Source organism: Pectinophora gossypiella, chromosome 13 (assembly GCF_024362695.1).
Source record: "Pectinophora gossypiella chromosome 13, ilPecGoss1.1, whole genome shotgun sequence".
NCBI classification, from domain to species: domain Eukaryota; kingdom Metazoa; phylum Arthropoda; class Insecta; order Lepidoptera; family Gelechiidae; genus Pectinophora; species Pectinophora gossypiella.
In genome coordinates, this window is record NC_065416.1 from 16,234,010 (window position 1) to 16,252,594 (window position 18,585).

The window sequence follows — 18,585 nt, forward strand, 5'->3', positions numbered from 1 at the left end:
CCTGATTTTAACGCGGTAAAAACCCGGTATTAGGTATGTTTTAATTATGATAATAACTGCGTAAACCTCAAATAAGGTATAAAGTATATTTGATTGTTTGTTAGAAGGGAAGAGGGTGGTGGCGGTTGCGCAACAAAGTAGATAATGAAAATAAACTATTTTAATGTGTCTTCCTTACTTCTTCTAAAGGTACGTTGTGTGTTAATGTAGTGTGGGAGTTGTTTTAAATCGCACTAAGTATCAATCACACTCCGCATTTCGACGTACAGCTACATAAGCCATCTTCGGGCGCATCAGCGTCGTGCCGACTAGGAGTCGAAGTGAGAAGAAATCGGTCGGAGAGATCACTCACTCACACACAAGACATACTTACAATGGACTACTCTCGTGTGGGTTGTGACATCAATGGATAACCTCATCAACCCGACAATAGGTACCCATCTAAATTAACGTTTATACCATAACATAACATGGAATCATGCCTGTATCCCGAAGGGGTAGGCAGAGGTGTATAGTTTATAATTGTAAGAAATAAAATTGTATTTACCAATTGAAGAATAAAAAAAAATTAATTACACCCACTTCTCGCCAGCTAAGTATGTCTCAGTCCATGTAGTAGAAGGCGAGCTTTTGATATTAACCGGGCACATACGCTGGAAATATGATATCAATACATGATGCTAAACTTAATTCAATCTCAAAAGTAGAATTTAGTGGTTCAGAGGACAACAGGGCTCATGTGTGGACAAGCATACAGACATGCACCTATGAGGTACACGTGTTTAGAACCCCACATAAACATACGAATATTACGCAATTCCAACAATATTACGTACATACGGGACAAACTGATAACATTCTTTTTTGAAGTCGGCTAAAAACACCCAGACGGATATGACATAATTAAAACACATAATAACGGATTCTTACCGCGTTTAAAATAGGGATATGAGACTCGCGATATTTCGACACTGTTGCAAGTGCCATGATCACGGGATGACTGCTGAGATTGGAGGGGAGTAGGTAGATCCAACCCGTAGATGGAACCCGTTATTATGTGTTTTAATTGTGACAATAACCGCGTAAACTTAAAACAATGGATATGACATAGGCACCACCTGAGCCGCTGTCCGCGTCAGACGGCTGCCGCGTCCTGTCCCGACGTCGCCAGATGCCCGTCGCCCCGTCCTCCGGTCCTAGAGTCCCGTATCGTGAGCATTTGCCCCGTAGTGTGTCGGCAGCCGCGCGGCGAGGAGGTCGCGAGCGCCCCCGCCCCGCGCCCCACTGCGCTCCCCGCGAATGTTGATGGTGATTGGTGACCACTGGATAGGCAGTTACAATAACAACTAACTTTTGACCTTACTGGTGTGTTGCTGCGTCTCCTCAGCTGTTATATTTGCGGTTTGTGGCGCCGCCCGTCGACGTCGTAAGTTGCTAAAGAGTTTCGCTAAACTATTTATTCGACTAGCAGATAGTTTCAAATAGATGACCAGCGGTGATGGTTAGTCGGTGAAAACTGTATTAAGACATAAAATTAATTCTAGTTTTTATACTTTCTTGACTTGAAAATCTTAAAATGTACATTGCGCAAACAGGAAATTTTCCTTTTCTGAGAGTGAATTCTAAAAATATAAGTTTGAAAACTAAAACCCGACTACGGGAAAATCACGCTTTAAAAAGTATGAAACAAGAAAATATTATTTTCTATTCTTTGGAATTCTTCCGAATAGTGATGTCTAGTAGGTAGCCGTGGTCGTATGCTGTGGGTAGCAAACTCTTAAGACAGATTGGCATTCGATGGAACCGGACAATTAAGACGCTTCTAATGACACATCATTTGTTAAATTCTGACAAGTGGTTTAGAAGTTAGGTGGTAGCCGTCAAACACATAACTCTCTTTTTTGCTTCTCCCCAGTCGGGTAAAAACTGAATTGTAATTCATTAAAATTACGGCGTAATGTTGCATTTTCTTATAGACCGCTGAATTATATTACCTACGATGACTTATGAAAAAAATAGATCAGTAACTTATATCTTTTTCTTTTTCTTCATAGTCTCTGCTTACCCCGGTGGGAAATAGGCATGATATATGTAATAATGTATGTATTTATCACGTTATCATCATTACTAGTTTGGTTAGGACATTACAGGCTGATCACCTGATTGTCCGAAAGTAAGATGATTCGTGCTTCGGAAGGCACGTTAAGTCGTTGGTCCCGGTTACTACTTACTGATGTAAGTAAGTAGTCGTTACATGAGTCATCGCAGGGGACTTTGGCGGCTCAATAGTAACCTTGACACCAGGGTTGATGAGGTTGGTAATACAAATCACAACCCACACGAGAGAAGAAGGTACTTTGAACGATTCCTCCTCTCAATAGCAACGTGTGAATTGAATTGAATACGCCCTGATACCGTCGTTATACGCATCACCTTATCGCATTTATCGTTTCGCATTATACTGTCTTAAAGATTCTTCTTCTTCTTTGCGGGTCGATGACGATCGAAGCTAAATTTTTGCTGACCAATAATTGGCCACGCTTACGGCATTGTCAGTGGCTTCGTACAGGTCTTCAATAGTGCAGGTGTTAGGGCACTTAGGACAGCACAAAAGGTGAGCCATAGTTTGTGGTGATACTCCACACTCGCAATCATCGCAACCATCAACCAGGTATCCCCACCTGCAGAGATTTATTAATTATTATTGAAAATAGTTTAGTAACCTTCCAGGCTAAGTTCCCGAAAAAAAAAATGTGCTGTACGTATTTAACATGATAATGATCTATTTTCTCATTGCTCGGGTACATAATTATTCAAAAATATATAAAAATTGAATTCTCTTGCTTCCCTAGCAGTACTATAACATTTAAAAATATGGTAAAACTACTCTAAACTACCTCCTATCATAATCATAAGCCACTTACCATCAGTAAGAATTAGCACAAGTGCGAATTTATTTAAAAAATAAAACACTCACGCTGTTCATTAATTCGTCCGGTTTGATACGACTTTGACTTGATTTATTTAATATTGCTCCCGTTCGTAGCAGATGAATAAACAAACAGTATATCGCAGCAGTTTATCCAGTCAACACGTGGTAAATATTTATGAGGCAATAAAGGTGATACCTTCCGGGCCTCAGTACGTAGCACGCGGCGCCGTGAGCGCAGGAGGGCAAATTGGTTGTTGGCAATGATTTAGGAGCAGTTATGGTTAACCACTATGCTATGCATTGCGATGTATGTACCTCTGACTACCCCATTTGGGATATAGTCGTGAGCTTATGTTAACCACTTACCACCACTTGTCACATTGGTCAAACAGAAAGCTCGGTGAGGCATATTTAGTTCATCTTGCGATGTACCTCTGACTACTCCAATTGGGCTATAGTCGTGAGCTCATGTTATGTTATGCCAAATAGAGTAAACGGCTCGGCTACCCCACACCCAGCAGCAGCTTAACTCCACTGGACTCGCGGTGTAGTGGCAGTTGTCCCCCACATGACATGCGCCGGACATCATAACATTTACACATTGCCTGGCGCCGCTCCAAGCGTGAAGCTGCGATCTCACATCACCCACATCTTGCGACCGGGTGTGTTATACCTACTCCATTAACATAGTTTAATTGCAAGGACAGCTGGGCAGGAAGATGTATTGGAAAAATTATGATGACGTCTTCGGGTTAATTCGGCGCATAATGTTGCTGGATGGCGACACCTCCTCTTTATGTGATAGTGATATTAGAACTGGCGCATACGCCGCGGGAGAATACTGCGCTTTCAGCTGTTGGTTTTTCAGTTGGGTTCCTAACACTATTGTTTTATTCTATATCTACAGAATATGCCAGTTGATTCTCTGGCATCTACTGGTATTTCTGAAGCCATGGTCGCTCAGTTGGTAAAACGCTTGACTCTCAATTTGAGGCCGCAGGTTCGAATCCCAGCATAGTAGGCCTAGACCAATTATTTTATAATTTATGTTTGGATCATAAATGATTATCACGTGCTCAGCGGATCCCACGTTGAGAAATGTATTTCAGAGGCACGTGATAACGTTGGTTTCCCTTCGCGGGTTAGAAGGTCAGACAGGCAGTCGCTTCTGTAAAAAACCGGGCCTATCAAATCTTCAGGTTAGGTAAGCGGACCCTGTGGAAAACGGGGACGCTATAATGCTGGGGAGATGATGACTGTATATCTGGCAACACTAATCGCACGCTTTATCCGCAAATTCATCATTGGTAATTAATACTACAGGCGACTGAGGGATATTTTACATCATGCCCGAAATGAAAATGGTTGGCGAGGAGTGGGTACTATACACCCCTGCCTAATCTTTCGGGGATACAGGTGTGATGGTATGACATGTTATGCCCGAGATGATAAGTAGCTGAAACGTTCTACGTTACTTCTTCACAAGTTAACTATAAACATAACATAAGCTCACGACTATACCCCAATTGGAGTAGTCAGAGGTGCATCCATCGCAAGATGAACTGAGTACCGAGTTTTCTGTTAGACCAACGTGATAGATAGGTAGATATATATTCAATATTTTTTATTTGCATACTATGATGGTGTACAAGTTAAGAAGTTACGTATAGATATATGAGTTTCACATCACAGATCCTCGGGCACGACAAAATATATGTTTAAATAAAAGAGGGAAGGAAGCAATATCATTAAAATACTTTTTTGTCTCTATCGCTGTCTATACTGGTCAATGGTCGAGCCAACATGTTTTATCATCGGTTATAATATTGAAAACTGTTACTTACTTGCCATAATTATCAGTATGGATTTCAAACGTAATGGATTTTAATCAAGTTAATTTCAGTGTTACTGAATAGAATTTTCAATTATGTATGTATTCTTATTGTCTTCTAGCATTTTTCGTAGCCTACCAATATTAGTATTGTTCGAGGGAATTCGCCCCATTGGCTCGTAATAGAACCGTTACAATCTCCATTCGGGATATTAGGCCGACCTTTAGGAGAATTTTATTCCATTTTTAATTTGCAGTAACGTTTATGCCTCGCCACTGTAGTGATTGTTCCCACGCGTGTCTGCGCGTGGCGTCGCGTCTTCTCTCGGTGTTCGAATTTGAAAAATATTAAAAAAAATAGTAATTAGACAACATACATCTTATCTTATCTAGAGGTGTCCCACTGCTGGGCAAAGACCTCCCTCCATTTCTTCCAGGACAACATATATATATATAAACCAAAATAAAAAATACATTTCTCATTCAGTTCTTCTTCTTCCTTCATCTAATCATTTTTTGCAGCCTCTGTAGCTTGCTTACTCACTCAGTTACTCTTGCATCATGCATATCTTGCTACTAATGCAGTAACTACCTACCTACTTAATACATGGTAAAATCTAACGAACAAAATGGTCGGATTGCTCCTCTAATTGTAACACATGTAGATGTTTGTTATCATTTTCTAATGGTGTATAAAGTGACGCTGGAGTTGTAGTGTTGCGGCGCGTAACGTTAGGACGTGGGATATGACGTGTGAAAAACGTAATGCGTTCCATATGTGTTGTAGCGTGTGATGACGTGTGAAGATGCGCGCGTGATGTCGCGTGTCGCGTGTGGTCGCGTGTGGCGGTGCAATATCGCTGAGTCTCTCGTTTCTCGTGTCGTATATTGCGCTCCAACTATTATCGGAAAATAGTTTCCTTGACGGTTATACTTGCGTACGTCTGACGGCTAGTGGCAGGAAGGTGGGACGCATTCTACTGCAATGGAAAGATAATATAACATAAGGTAAATGAACTATATTGAGCACAAACAACACAAGGTACAGAAAATAGACAAAATATACGAAATGCATACAGGTACTAAAATGCCTAGATAGAATATAACTTACATTCTTAATTTTATATCTTTTAATGAATCCAAATAGAACATTTAAAATGTTCTACATAATATTAAATATTATTTATTGCATAGTATAGACGTTCATGTTTCTTATTTACATGTAGTTACGACGACTATAATTCTCTACTAAAAGTTTAGCTCAATTGGACTTCAATACAAGAAAGTATTTTTTTGTTATTTTGTCGATTGTGATAAACAGAAAAGGTAATCTCACTAATGTATGAAACATTACCACTATTGCCAGCTACCACTATTGGAACATGCCTGTATAGTTGACGGTAGTCGACCACTTGCTGTTTAATTATTTAACTAACAAACTAACAAGGATTGTTACCTCACCTGTGCTACGACGTACCAACAGGCTTACCAGCCTGAAGTTCGCGTATGTGCACATTTGTTGCTCCCCTATATTAAGACGTTGAACTCAATTTGCCCGTAAATTGGGACCAATATTTTCCCATCGTCATGCTTCAATAGATCAACGCTAACTCGTTCAAAGGATGTTCAGAAACAAGGTCTCGGAATAAATCTGAGGAATTCCCGTGAGATCCGAATTTACGAGACAACAGATATCGAGTTGCAGGCTTTAGAGTAAGGTTTACTCATTATTTTATTGTTCGCTAAATACTTCGGTAAATATGATACCGATTTTGTAATTTCAAGCTCTATCTACGTAAACAAGTCAATTATACTACTACTCTACTTAACTTACTTGCTAAATATTAGATTCTTACCTACTCTTCTTCTATGGTGTGGGTTGTGAGGTGGATTACCAACTTCATCAACCATGATATCTGGGTCAATATTGAGCCCCAAAGGCCCCTGACATGGCTCATATAACGACTACTGATGTTGTACGTAATCTGTAAGTAGTAACCGGGACCGACGGCTTAACGTGTCTTCCGAAGCACGGATCATCTTACTTTTGGACAATCAGGTGATCAGCCTATAATGTCCTAACCAAACTAGGGATCACAAAGTGATTTTTGTTATATGTCACCACCGGGATTCGAACCTCAGAATCGTGATCCTAAGGCTCAAACACTGGACCACGGAGGCCGTTGCTTACTCACCTAATGATAATTAAAACACATACTTAATAACGGGTTCTTACCGCGTTTAAATGGGGATATGAGACTCACCTAATGATTTAACACAAAAGCTATACAACTAGAGATACATGAACGTGATACTAGAAATATATTTTATTTTTTTATTTTTGACGTGACTTATTGTAGATTTGCCGCAGATAGCATTAACTACTTGGCCGGACAAATGGGGAGCGCTGAAGGCTCTCACCCGGTACAACGTTTAAGACAACAGGCCTGAGGGTGCACAGTTGGGCGCGAACCTCGGCTCAGGGCGTCGTCTGAGAGGAAAAATATTTGAAAGAATTAATCGACCCTAGTGGGTCGATAGCGATAAGTGCTGAATGAGGGAAATCGTCGACCACGCCGGCGGGGTCGGTATCGGGGACCTGAAGTGTTTGGTGTCGCGAGCTGATTGGCTGCCTCTATGGCTAGAGTAATCGCGTCGTCGGGATCGATACGTCCTTCGGACGCCGATACTTTTCAGTACCGTCCCTAAGCGGGATGTATTCGGAAGCCGCAACTACCAGGGGATTTGGGTGGTGCGGAGCAGAATCGAAAAAACGTTTGGAAGCTAATTTGAGCCATTGGGCAATGGTTGCCTCGCGGGCTGCATTCGGTCCGGCCCTCACAACTTTCAATGGTTGGCAGACCTAGGTCAAACTAGAAATATAACAATGCATCGCACAAGCTCTACGTCTTCGTGGCACTCGGCAAGTCGAAGTCATAGCGTTGCGGCGACGCAACGAAGCGACGCGCGCTACGCTCGTGGGGCCTCTCTCTTAGTCGCTCGTGTGTTGTGTTGTGATAGCGACCCCCAAAGTATATTTGTCCGGTTGTTTATTCGCCGGCACGCACTCCACTCTGTTTACTCCACCGCTGCCGGTTCTGCGCCGGACACACAATTTCTGGCTGAAATATCGCTAAATTAACACCCGAGCGCTTTAGTACGTGAGCAAATAAAACCATTCGTTAACGGACTCAGTTCACGCCAGTAAACCTTACCGGGTCGGAAGCCACTTTAGTTTAATCCGATAGGTGTGGTGCATGCAATAAAGTGGTAATTCATTCATTCATTTAAAACTACACGTCACCACAGCGGAATGACACAATCAAGTTCTGAATAATTATGATGTTGATGAACTGTATATAATTATGTCAGCTCACTAGGTCCCATGCTACAACTGGTACCCACCCAAACCCCTGGTAGTTGCGGCTTCCGAATACATCCCGCTTAGGGACGGTACTGAAAAGTATCGGCGTCCGAAGGACGTAATATACGATCCCGACGACCCGATTGCTCCAGCCATAGAGGTAGCCAATCGGCTCGCGACAACAAACACTTCAGGATCCCGATACCGACCCCGCCGGTGTGGTCGACGATTTACCTCATTAATTATTTCGAATATTTTTCCTGTCAGACGATGCCCTGAGTAGAGGCGACAACTGGGCACCCTCAGGCCTGTTGTCTTAAACGTTGTACCGAGTGAGAGCCTTCAGCGCTCCCCATTTGTCCGGTCAAGTAGTTAATGCCATCTGCGGCAAATATACAATAAGTCACGTCAAAAAAATATATATTTATATTACATATGGTACCTATAGTCTCGTAAAGCATCTGCTACACCGTGGTGCATACGAGAGGAGCACACGTCAGTAGGTACCTACTGTATCGTGACTATCAGGCTGGAGTAATGCCGCGCAATCTCCTCGAGCCGAAAAAGCCAATCTCGCCATTCCACGGACACAAAGGAATGCTATAAAAGTGTAGGAATGAATCGTGAAAATCTGCGATCACAGAGAGGTCACATTGTGTTTTCGGTAACGTGGTAATACGAGGTGTGACGTCAGAGGGTTGGTCTGACGTTGCCACGCTGGGGTCTTGGAGTTTTTAAGGCGAAAGAAACGATCTACAACGCGTAAGCATCTCCCCGGGCGTGTCGCAAAAACTGACAAGGGATTGTCGCCTTTCTGACGTGATGGGATATGTATGATACAACACATAATCACTATACGGTGGAATGGCTCGTGTTATGCTTTCATATCCAAAATGGGTGTTATTTCTTAGGTGATTATTTGTGGATATACATTTGCTTTTAGATCACATTTTTCTACTTTAAATATGGGTGATGATAGGTTGTACTGTGGGTACCATGTTTACATAATGGCAGGGGAAGACAGTGGGTCGCAGTACTAGTAAATAGTGATGTAACTTATCGGTACGTTGTTCATGATCTGATGTAAACATAAATGGCTGGCTTTATTTTATTGATTGTGGTGACATGTCTGTTCTAATAGTGTTAAGTTTGTAATAAATAATATTTATTTTAAATTATAAATTTCATTTATTACAAACTTAACACATTAGAACAGGCATGTCACCTCAATCAATATATATATATATATATATATACATGGCAATGGCAGCCAGGCACCCCCGCCTTTGTTCTAGTAAACTGCAGGAAATCATTAGCGGCGCCGGCGACGCTAATTAACGGTGAAATTAAAATGAAGAAAACCCTTTATTTTGTTTATTAACCAGGTTAAAGTTCGAATTGAGTCTCGTTCAAGGTGAAATTTAATTTGAATTGTAGCGTGGACAGCGATTCCCGGAACGGCGACTGCTTGACATCACATCTGTCATTTACATGTACAGTTCAAAACACAATTTTAATCACGCTACATACAATATTTTTTTTCCACTGAAATAATTGCATTTTTGGTTCATTTTTGTTTCATAATATTGAAAACCTTCCAGCCTGTTTTATAAATGCAGTAATCTTATGGGATTAAATATGTGATACAAAGCTACTAGGTATATATACTTACATCTTATCTCGATATTTTTTTTAATATATACTTATATCTTTTCGGATGGCTGGTTACTGGCACCTACTCTCAATTATCAATACAATCTTGTCTAATCTAGCCTACAAGATCCGACTGCTGAGCAAAGGCCTCCTCTTCCTCTTCCCATCATCGCGATCCTGAGCGCATTCCAGCCAGTCCCTCCGGCAAGCGTCCATATCGTTGCGCCATCATAAGACACAACGCGTGACGATCCGTGCGTACCGCTCAGCGTGCATGCGACAAGCATGTCCGGCCCAACCTCATTTAAGTCTGTCATCAATACAATACAAAGTGCTTATTGGATACTGAAGAAACACATTATTTAAACAATCTCAGAGTAATAGTTGTTACAAAAGCGGCCTTATTGCGTAGTTAGAACTATGCTGTTAGGTATAGGATATAAGTAAGTTTATCAATTAATATATAAATGATAGTTTTAGTAGCAGCAATGATGGATGATGATGTGATAACTTTTAAGAACCGATGTGGAGAGGTTTAAATTAATAAAACACATTGTCATCAATAGACTCTTATTTATATATATAACGTTTATATTTTTAATAATTCTAGAACAGGCGCACACACATAAGCTTCGACGTCCTTTCGTGTTCTTCTCGTACACTGTGTGGCGTATTCTCATTATCTCTCTAGTACTCGAAGAACCTATGAACTCTGCAGCGGGTTCGCTGGGAGAGCATCACCTCGTCAATTACTTATAAACGTAAAAATAGATGAATCCCACCTGATGTACTTTCAAGCAGCCGTAGCTTTACCGTACTTATTAGGCGCTTGCTGCTATAGGTCCACTCCGGCCTGCTATCGCTTCAACATCATCCTGCGCCCACGTGGTTACTCTCAGGCATTGCCTAAATTCTTATCCCGGACTAAGACTTTTCACCTCATCACCTCAGCATACAAGTAAGTTCGCACTCAGTTGGATCATGAGCAATCTTGGTGGCTTTTAACAGATCAATAGCAACTTCTGTTCCCAGGGAAGAGTGACACTCTTTATGATACATAACGATGATAAGCAGCAATGATTCGATTATTTCGATTATTCGAGTATTTTTATGTAAAAATAAATAAAGTGCATACCTAGGTATTTACATATGTTTTAATAGCAAAGGTAAGTATAGCCGAATTACCTTATTGACAAACCTTTCCTTCAACTCTGAAATTGGTAAACGGATGCATTCGTTGTCTTCCAATTTTTTGAAAAACTGGTGACTTTCACATCAGAGAGTAACGTTCACTGAATTTCGTCCAACCTTAGCATATAGGTAACTCGACCAGTCCAGTATCGACCATTCTTTTTCTTGATTATTTGGCAAAATTTATCAACGAATAATTCCAAACACTGATAACCACACAATAGGAGTACTTTGTTTCATCCTTGTTTCACAATTTTTTGATACTTTTATTGAATTTTTACAATGAAATTGAAATTTATTCTATAAAAATAACAATAGACATGACAAATGCTTGACATGACAGGAACATTATTTATTATTTGTAATTTTATTACTTATAATATACTAAACAGTCAAAACATACATACCAAAAACTGTAAATTAGATTGAAAGAAGATTACATGCTATGATAATTTATTAAAATTGTTCAATTTTATTTGATCCTAACTAATAAATAGAACAGAATAAATTCGAATGTGAGTTTGATTGTGTGTTACGTTCCAGCACAGCAATAACTAATAAAATAGTACTACCTATAGAAAACACTCTCCACGCGTTTGGAGCCAGGGACAAATATTTTAGGTACTTATTAGGTATTACTTATCTGAATCAAAATTCATTTTATATTATTCAGGCAACGGGTTTAATGATTATAATCATGGTACCTACTTAAACATAATAGTTATGTTTGGTATTCTTATAACACCTGTTTTTAGACTTCCGACAAGGCTGAATCGCATGCGAGTTTTTTTTTTGACGTGACTTATTGTAGATTTGCCGCAGATGGCATTAACTACTTGGCCGGACAAATGGGGAGCGCTGAAGGCTCTCACCCGGTAATCGCATGCGAGTGTGTGCCTCCGCGCTTGGAAAAAGTTGTGTCAAATTAACATTTATCGAATGACGATGGCAACTTAAAAAAGATTAAGATGACCAAAGACTAGGCTGTATGGGTTAAGCTCCCTTTGCATGCCTTATTTTTAAAGTGGTGTGCCACGTCAATGATGTTGAAATGATGTTAAAATCTTTTGGTGAGTTTTTTTGTGATTATTATCTCTGAACTTTGGCTAAAATAAGTTCCACATGTCCATGACAATGGCTTAATCTCACTATCTTTCTTTCAGTGTAAAACCCTCAGAATAATAATAACTGTAAAACCACCTAAAAATCATTGGCTTAGTACATTGACTATCGATTATGCTGTTATACCGTCACACGTAATGTGGTTTACCTATGTTTCCGCGTCTTAACGGGGTAGGCAGACCTGTAATATGTCGTTTTGTTGCAGGGTTCAAAGTCCAACTTGGATGTCTATCTTCAAGGGATACCTGGGGAGTTCCCCATTAAGATAATGTTGTGCTTACACTCGGAGTAATTGTCTTCTACATCTACATCATGCTTTTCGTATAGGACCTGCTATCCAGCGGTTTGCTTCATGATTTTGCCTAAGACCTGCCGTCCAGGCACTTAATATATCACTTTTTGGGTGAAACTTTAGCGTTTAAGTGGTTTGACTAAGCTTTGCTTGATTGTAATAACAGGATTATTCCTAAATTTGTGTTATCATGAAATAACCTAGACATGCTAAACTCTTTGCTGTATAAGAAGAAGTAATGTTAATATACATTTTTTAAAAGTGAAATTTTTAATTCCATCCCCTTTGCTTTGCTTGCAATAGGAGAGTATCATGTTCAAGGCGCCCAATCCTACTCTCTATTTTTTTGCACTCTATTAAGATCTCTTTTATTCTCTGAGTTCGGCAACTAACACCTATGCCCTGGGACCAACCCTTTCTCAATGCCCTGCCGACGGCGTCCTAGAGGTAGGGTGGGCTCATCCCCACACAGAGGCTACGCAGGAAGTTTCATCCTTCGAAATATCCATTACAAGATTTTTAAAGCAGAATTTAACTTAACGAGGCCTATGTTTGCGCCAGCCTGTATTTACATGATAAATGTACTTAATTTTTATTTTCAATATTCTACCCCTTCGAGGATACAGACGTGATGCTATGTTATGTCCTTTATTCCCTGTAGTTCTAACTGATCAGTTCTACCGTAGAACTATTATATTATTTCACAATATAAAGAAGGTATAGGTCTTTTTAAAACAATGTTTATAAAAATATATTATTATATCAAAATGGAGTTTCATTAGTTGAAGCCATTTTCTCCACATAAGTACTTACCTATAATTATTATGTTTCTTAAAAGGTAAGTAGCTAGGAAAATAATAAGAGGAAAATTAATTGTAAGTATTTGTCTATTTAAACCAAATCATAAATAGAAAGAAAACAGCAAAACAGTTTTTACCATAACTGTACAATAACGTCAAAACTCGCTCGACGTAAAGGGAAAATAAGGCCACTCGCCGTAAAGAGAGTCGCCGTAGCGCGGGTCGCCGTTCGGAAAGTCGCTGTCAACGCTACAATTCTTTCTACGAGTTTTTATTTACTACTTGAACGGTACAAATACTTCAGAACATTTTAATTGGCTTCAGATCATTAGACGTGACAGCTACACAACCACTGTTGCTACCATCTGCTGTGACCCACGGCTGTGATGTTGTGATGGAAAATTCCACTTTCATTCCGCCATGAGTTAATACTCAGAGTCATGAGCCGAATCATTCCTTTCGGTATTCGGAACGGAGTCACTAACACTCTGTAAATTTATGCATATGTTAAGATGTAGGCGAAATATTAAATGAAACGTATGTATGAATTCTAAGCTTTACAAATTCAGCTTATTGCCGTGATTACGTGTCTGGAAATAGCGCCGGCGCCCGCGCAGCTATAAAAGACGTATTTATAAATACCAGCCGTTACACTCTGTACAGCAGTCTGCTTTATTAAGATGAATGGACCAGCTGACACGCGCATACTATTACATCATCAGCTAACATTATGTGGGGTAAACATGACAGCTACAGAATATCGCATTGGTTTTAAACTAAAATGATTATGTTTCCATCGTTAGGCAAGAAATAATATCCTAAAAAAACGGAAAAAAAAATAAAAACATATTTTCGTTTAGGAATATCATTTGCGGCAAATCTACAATAAAATATACAGGGTGTTAGTGACATATCGTAACGAAAACTATGAGGGATGATTCAGACTATGATTCTGAGTTGATATCAAGTGTAATTTTCCGTTGCAAAAGTATGGAACAGAAAATAATAAAAAAACGCAATAAATTTCATGAATTTTCCAACAGGAAATTGCACTTGATATCAACTCAGAATCATGGTCTAAATCATCCCCCTCAGTATTCGTTACGATGTCACTAACTTTTTTTTTTGACGTGACTTATTGTAGATTTGCCGCAGATGGCATTAATTACTTGGCCGGACAAATGGGGAGCGCTGAAGGCTCTCACCCGGTATAACGTTTAAGACAACAGGCCTGAGGGTGCCCAAGAGGGCGCGAAACTCGGTTCAGGGCGTCGTCTGAGAGGGAAAATATTTGAAAGAATTTATCGACCCTGGTGGGTCGATAGCGATAAGCGCTGATTGAGGGAAATCGTCGACCACGCCGGCGGGGTCGGTATCGGGGTCCTATTGCGACATTGCGATGCATGTACCTCGTACGCTCGTGCGCATATGCTACGCACGTAGAATACATTAATAGTGATTTTAAAAGGCAATTCTAGCGGACGCCTCTGGCTTGGCGGCCTGTACTGGTGGATTTGTACCCGCACGGCGCGCGGCGGCTTAGTATACAATAGTGGAGAAAGCCGGTAGCCCCATAGTGTAGAGACTATTGGACGCGAGCCCCGATCCAGTGGCGCCGGCGGCGGCTTTTAACAGCGGATTGCCCTTTTCATAAACCGACTTCGAAAAAGAAGGAGGTTCGCAATTCGATACTTTACATTATTTATTTATTTATTTGTACACAATAAAACAGACACAAGAAACATACAAAGAAAACAGAAACAGAAATTATGTACTCGTAATTCAATACAAAACAAACTACGAGTACCTATGCATAGGTAACTGTTAACTGGTAACTGAACTTAAAGTTGTAGACTTATAGATAATAAGAACAAGCTGATGACGATCTAGGTATATAACAAAAAGATAACAATATAACACCATACACAACAGCATCACGCCTGTATCCCCGAAGGGGTGTCGCAGAAGTGTATAGTCTGAACACATATCTATTTGTACTTTAAGTAAAATTTTAGTTGGAATGCTTACTTAACTAAATAGGTTTGTATAGGAATTAGGCAGGCATGTACTTATTTACTTTAATCTTAAGAATTCCAAGAGTGTGTCTTTAAGGTTCAAATATTCAGTCATGCGACACTTTACAACACAGAGCCTAGACACGGACACTGCTGTTGCTGTTGCATTATTGAGCAGCGCTCGTCAAACGAACAAAGCCGGGAGGCAGACAATACATCATGTGAGCCGCTCACACAGTCTGTCGTTGCATCTCTCTCGCTCTGTTTATGCTTTCTTCTTACTAAAATCTTACTTTCCTTTCCTTCTTCTTCTTAATTCCTTCCCACACAGGTTGTAAGGTGGAATACCAACCTCATCAAGCCTGGTGTCAGGGTTACTATCGACCCGCCAAAGGCCCTTGACATGGCTCATGTAACGATTACATACTTACATCAGTAAGTAGTAACCGGGACCAACGGCTTAACGTGCTTTTCCGTAATACACAAAGTCACACAAAACATACGAGATATATCTAAGGTAGATTTTAGTAGGTATTGTAATAGCCACCTAGTGTTGTAATGGGCTCTATTACACTACATGATTCCATGGTACAGGACGGTGCAGTAAAAAGGGAGTCAGGGACCCGATATCGCCGTACTGTATTCGTAATACCGACACGTCGACGAAACTATTTTGTAATATTTTAGAAAGTTTATTTATTGTTTGTTAACTAAACAGTTTTGTTACTAATAAACTTTAGGATTCTAATAAACTTTACTTTACTAGCAATTAGTTCGGTAGTATTTTTAGGGTTCCGAACGTCAAAAAAACGGACCTATAAAGCGGTAGACAGACGTCTAGACCCTTTTTCTCGGGAACACGTGGAGGTATATTGAAATGATCATCTAATACTTATTACGTCTCATAATAAGTATTGGATGATATATTACTCTCATATCATGAAATTTAACAATATGGAAGGTCTTACAGCACAGGTAAAGAAAAGGAATCGTAAAGGGAAAATCGTTAAGTAATTTGTTTTTCCAACACAGAAAAAATATAATTGTGCGATTGCAAACTTATGTGCAGTTGAAGATTAGTATACACTAATCTTTGTTTTTATTGTGGGTTGTTGTACATTTGCCGCATAAGCTATTAATTACTTGGTTGCAAAAGTAAATCTGTGTTTGCAAAGTCAAAGCCTCCCATAGATTATCTTTGTTAATTTACGGCAATTTGTACGGAACCCTCTTCGGGGCGCGACTCATTCTCGCCTTTGACCGGCTTTTTTTTTTGTGTACAGTGTCCAAAAATATTTAGTATACCTACATGAGGAGCTCGGTGGCGCAGCGGTAAACGCGCTCGGTCTGCGATTGTTGAAGTTAAGCAACTTTTTTTATAGAAAGTTTACATCTCGAGCTCCTTCGTGCTTCGGAAGGCACATTAAGCCGTTGGTCCCGGCTGTATTAGCAGTCGTTAATAACCACCAATCCGTACTGAGCCCGCGTGGTGGTTTAAGGCCTGATCTCCCTATCCATCCATAGGGAAGGCGTCCCCAGCAGAGGGGACGTTAATGGGCTGATGATGATACCTACATGTACCTCAAGGCGAATTTTACAACCATTTATACTTATTCGGGTTGATGAAGCAGCTAAACGTATTGTTTTTCTTCACTCCCGGTCCAGCAGTTAAGTTTCTTCATTCGTTTAACAAACGCAGCACATATAAATATCACATGTTACTTACTCGTGCGCCGCTCGTACCAAATGTAATTATCCTCAGTCGAGAGGTAAGACGCGACCTCCGTCAGGCGGAACCTTCACATTACCTCCAGGGGTACTTCGGTGCAGGGTGGGTAGTTAAATTTGTTATTGACAGTAGCAGTTCATGTAGACTGGAAGGTTCCAAAATCAGATGTCTACATTTATTCCGACTACTTCTCTTTACATAGAGGTGGCGAGTCGAGATACTGGAATTTGTAAAAAAACGCATACAGGGTGTTAGTGACATCGTAACGAATACTAAGGGGGATGATTCAGACCATGATTCTGAGTTAATATCAAGTGGAATTTTTCGTCGCAAAATTCATGTTTTTTTTTAGTTTTTTTTTAAATTATTTTCAATTCTATAATTTTGCGATGGAAAATTCCACTTGATATTAACTCAGAATAATCAGCTGAATCATCCCCCTCAGTATTCGTTACGATGTCACTTACACCCCACACAAGTACATACGGTAGCCATACAAGTAGGTATGGGTGTTAGTGACACCGTAACGAATACTGATGGGGATGGTTCAGACCATGATTCTGAGTTGATATCAAGTGGAATTTTCAGTCTGAACATTCCTGAAAATTTTTGTGTTTTTTTAATTATTTTCAATTCCATACTTTTGCGACGGAAAATTCCCAGAATCATCTCAGAATCATGGCCTCAATCACCCCTCAAAGTTTTCGTTACGATGTCACTAACACCCTGTATGTACGCCTGTGTATAAACAAACTCGTACATAAAAAATGTTCCCGGCCCGGTACGCCTCTCCTGTCTGCTTTCATGTACATTGCAACAGTAAATGTACTAGGATCCATGGTAACCCTGTTCGGAGAACGCGTGACTTACATCGTGTTGTCACGGGTTTGAATCCCGGATTGGGCTCTAAACTCTTGAATTCGACTTTATGAATTGGAAGTTCATGCTTGGATCACAGATAAATGATAAGTGGTTTCCAAGACTTGTGCCCGGATTATGGTAATAGGCTCACCCCTATTACATGGGACTTAAACTTAGCTGGCGAGAAAAGGGTAGACCCCTTTCTGATAATGTCTGATGATGTTATTTTATGTTATGCTATATTAAATGTAGTAAAAAGGAAAAATAAGTAATTGGAACTATAGCAGTCAGCAGCGGCGCTGCTATTCTGCGCACCCTGTGAGTTACGTCGCGTGTATAAAATTACGTCGCACTTTATATTTTGTCGAGCCAGCGTCCTCGTCTGTCAGGCACCCACATTCGGTATATAGGTAAGGGGGAAAAAGTTACGCTAATTCTAAAACCATTTCGAGATTATTTCTCTATTTTTGGCTCTCAAATCAGCCGGATAGTGTTTACTTTAGAAGGAATCGTGTATTTATTTGACCTTCATGTGACTTGTAAAGGGAATCCATGTTTACCCAAATTGCCGTTGCCAAATGCCGTATTTAAAAAAAATAATATAATCTGTAGTCATCACTAGGGTAAGGTTTACGGTTAACAATATTAATGAAATAGAAATTTGAATTTGAACAAAATGTTATTTGTATCTATCTTATTGGGCCTGAGTATTCCGTACCGCCCACAGTTTGGCCACATTACCCTAACAAACCGTCAATATGAAAATTTCAATACAAACTAAGTAAAGGCAAAGAT

General features: G+C 40.1%; 1 protein-coding gene across 3 annotated transcripts in view; it reads left to right on the top strand.

Moving 5' to 3' along the window:
• The first annotated feature begins 1,241 nt into the window (after nucleotides 1-1,241).
• The window catches only part of LOC126371942 (calcitonin gene-related peptide type 1 receptor), a 123,851-nt gene continuing 106,507 nt past the window's right edge, over nucleotides 1,242-18,585 (top strand). For all 3 annotated transcript variants that reach the window (XM_050017399.1, XM_050017403.1, XM_050017401.1), the window contains exon 1: nucleotides 1,242-1,426. The gene's annotated coding sequence lies outside the window, so the exon portion shown is untranslated. The remainder of the gene's footprint in view (nucleotides 1,427-18,585) is intronic.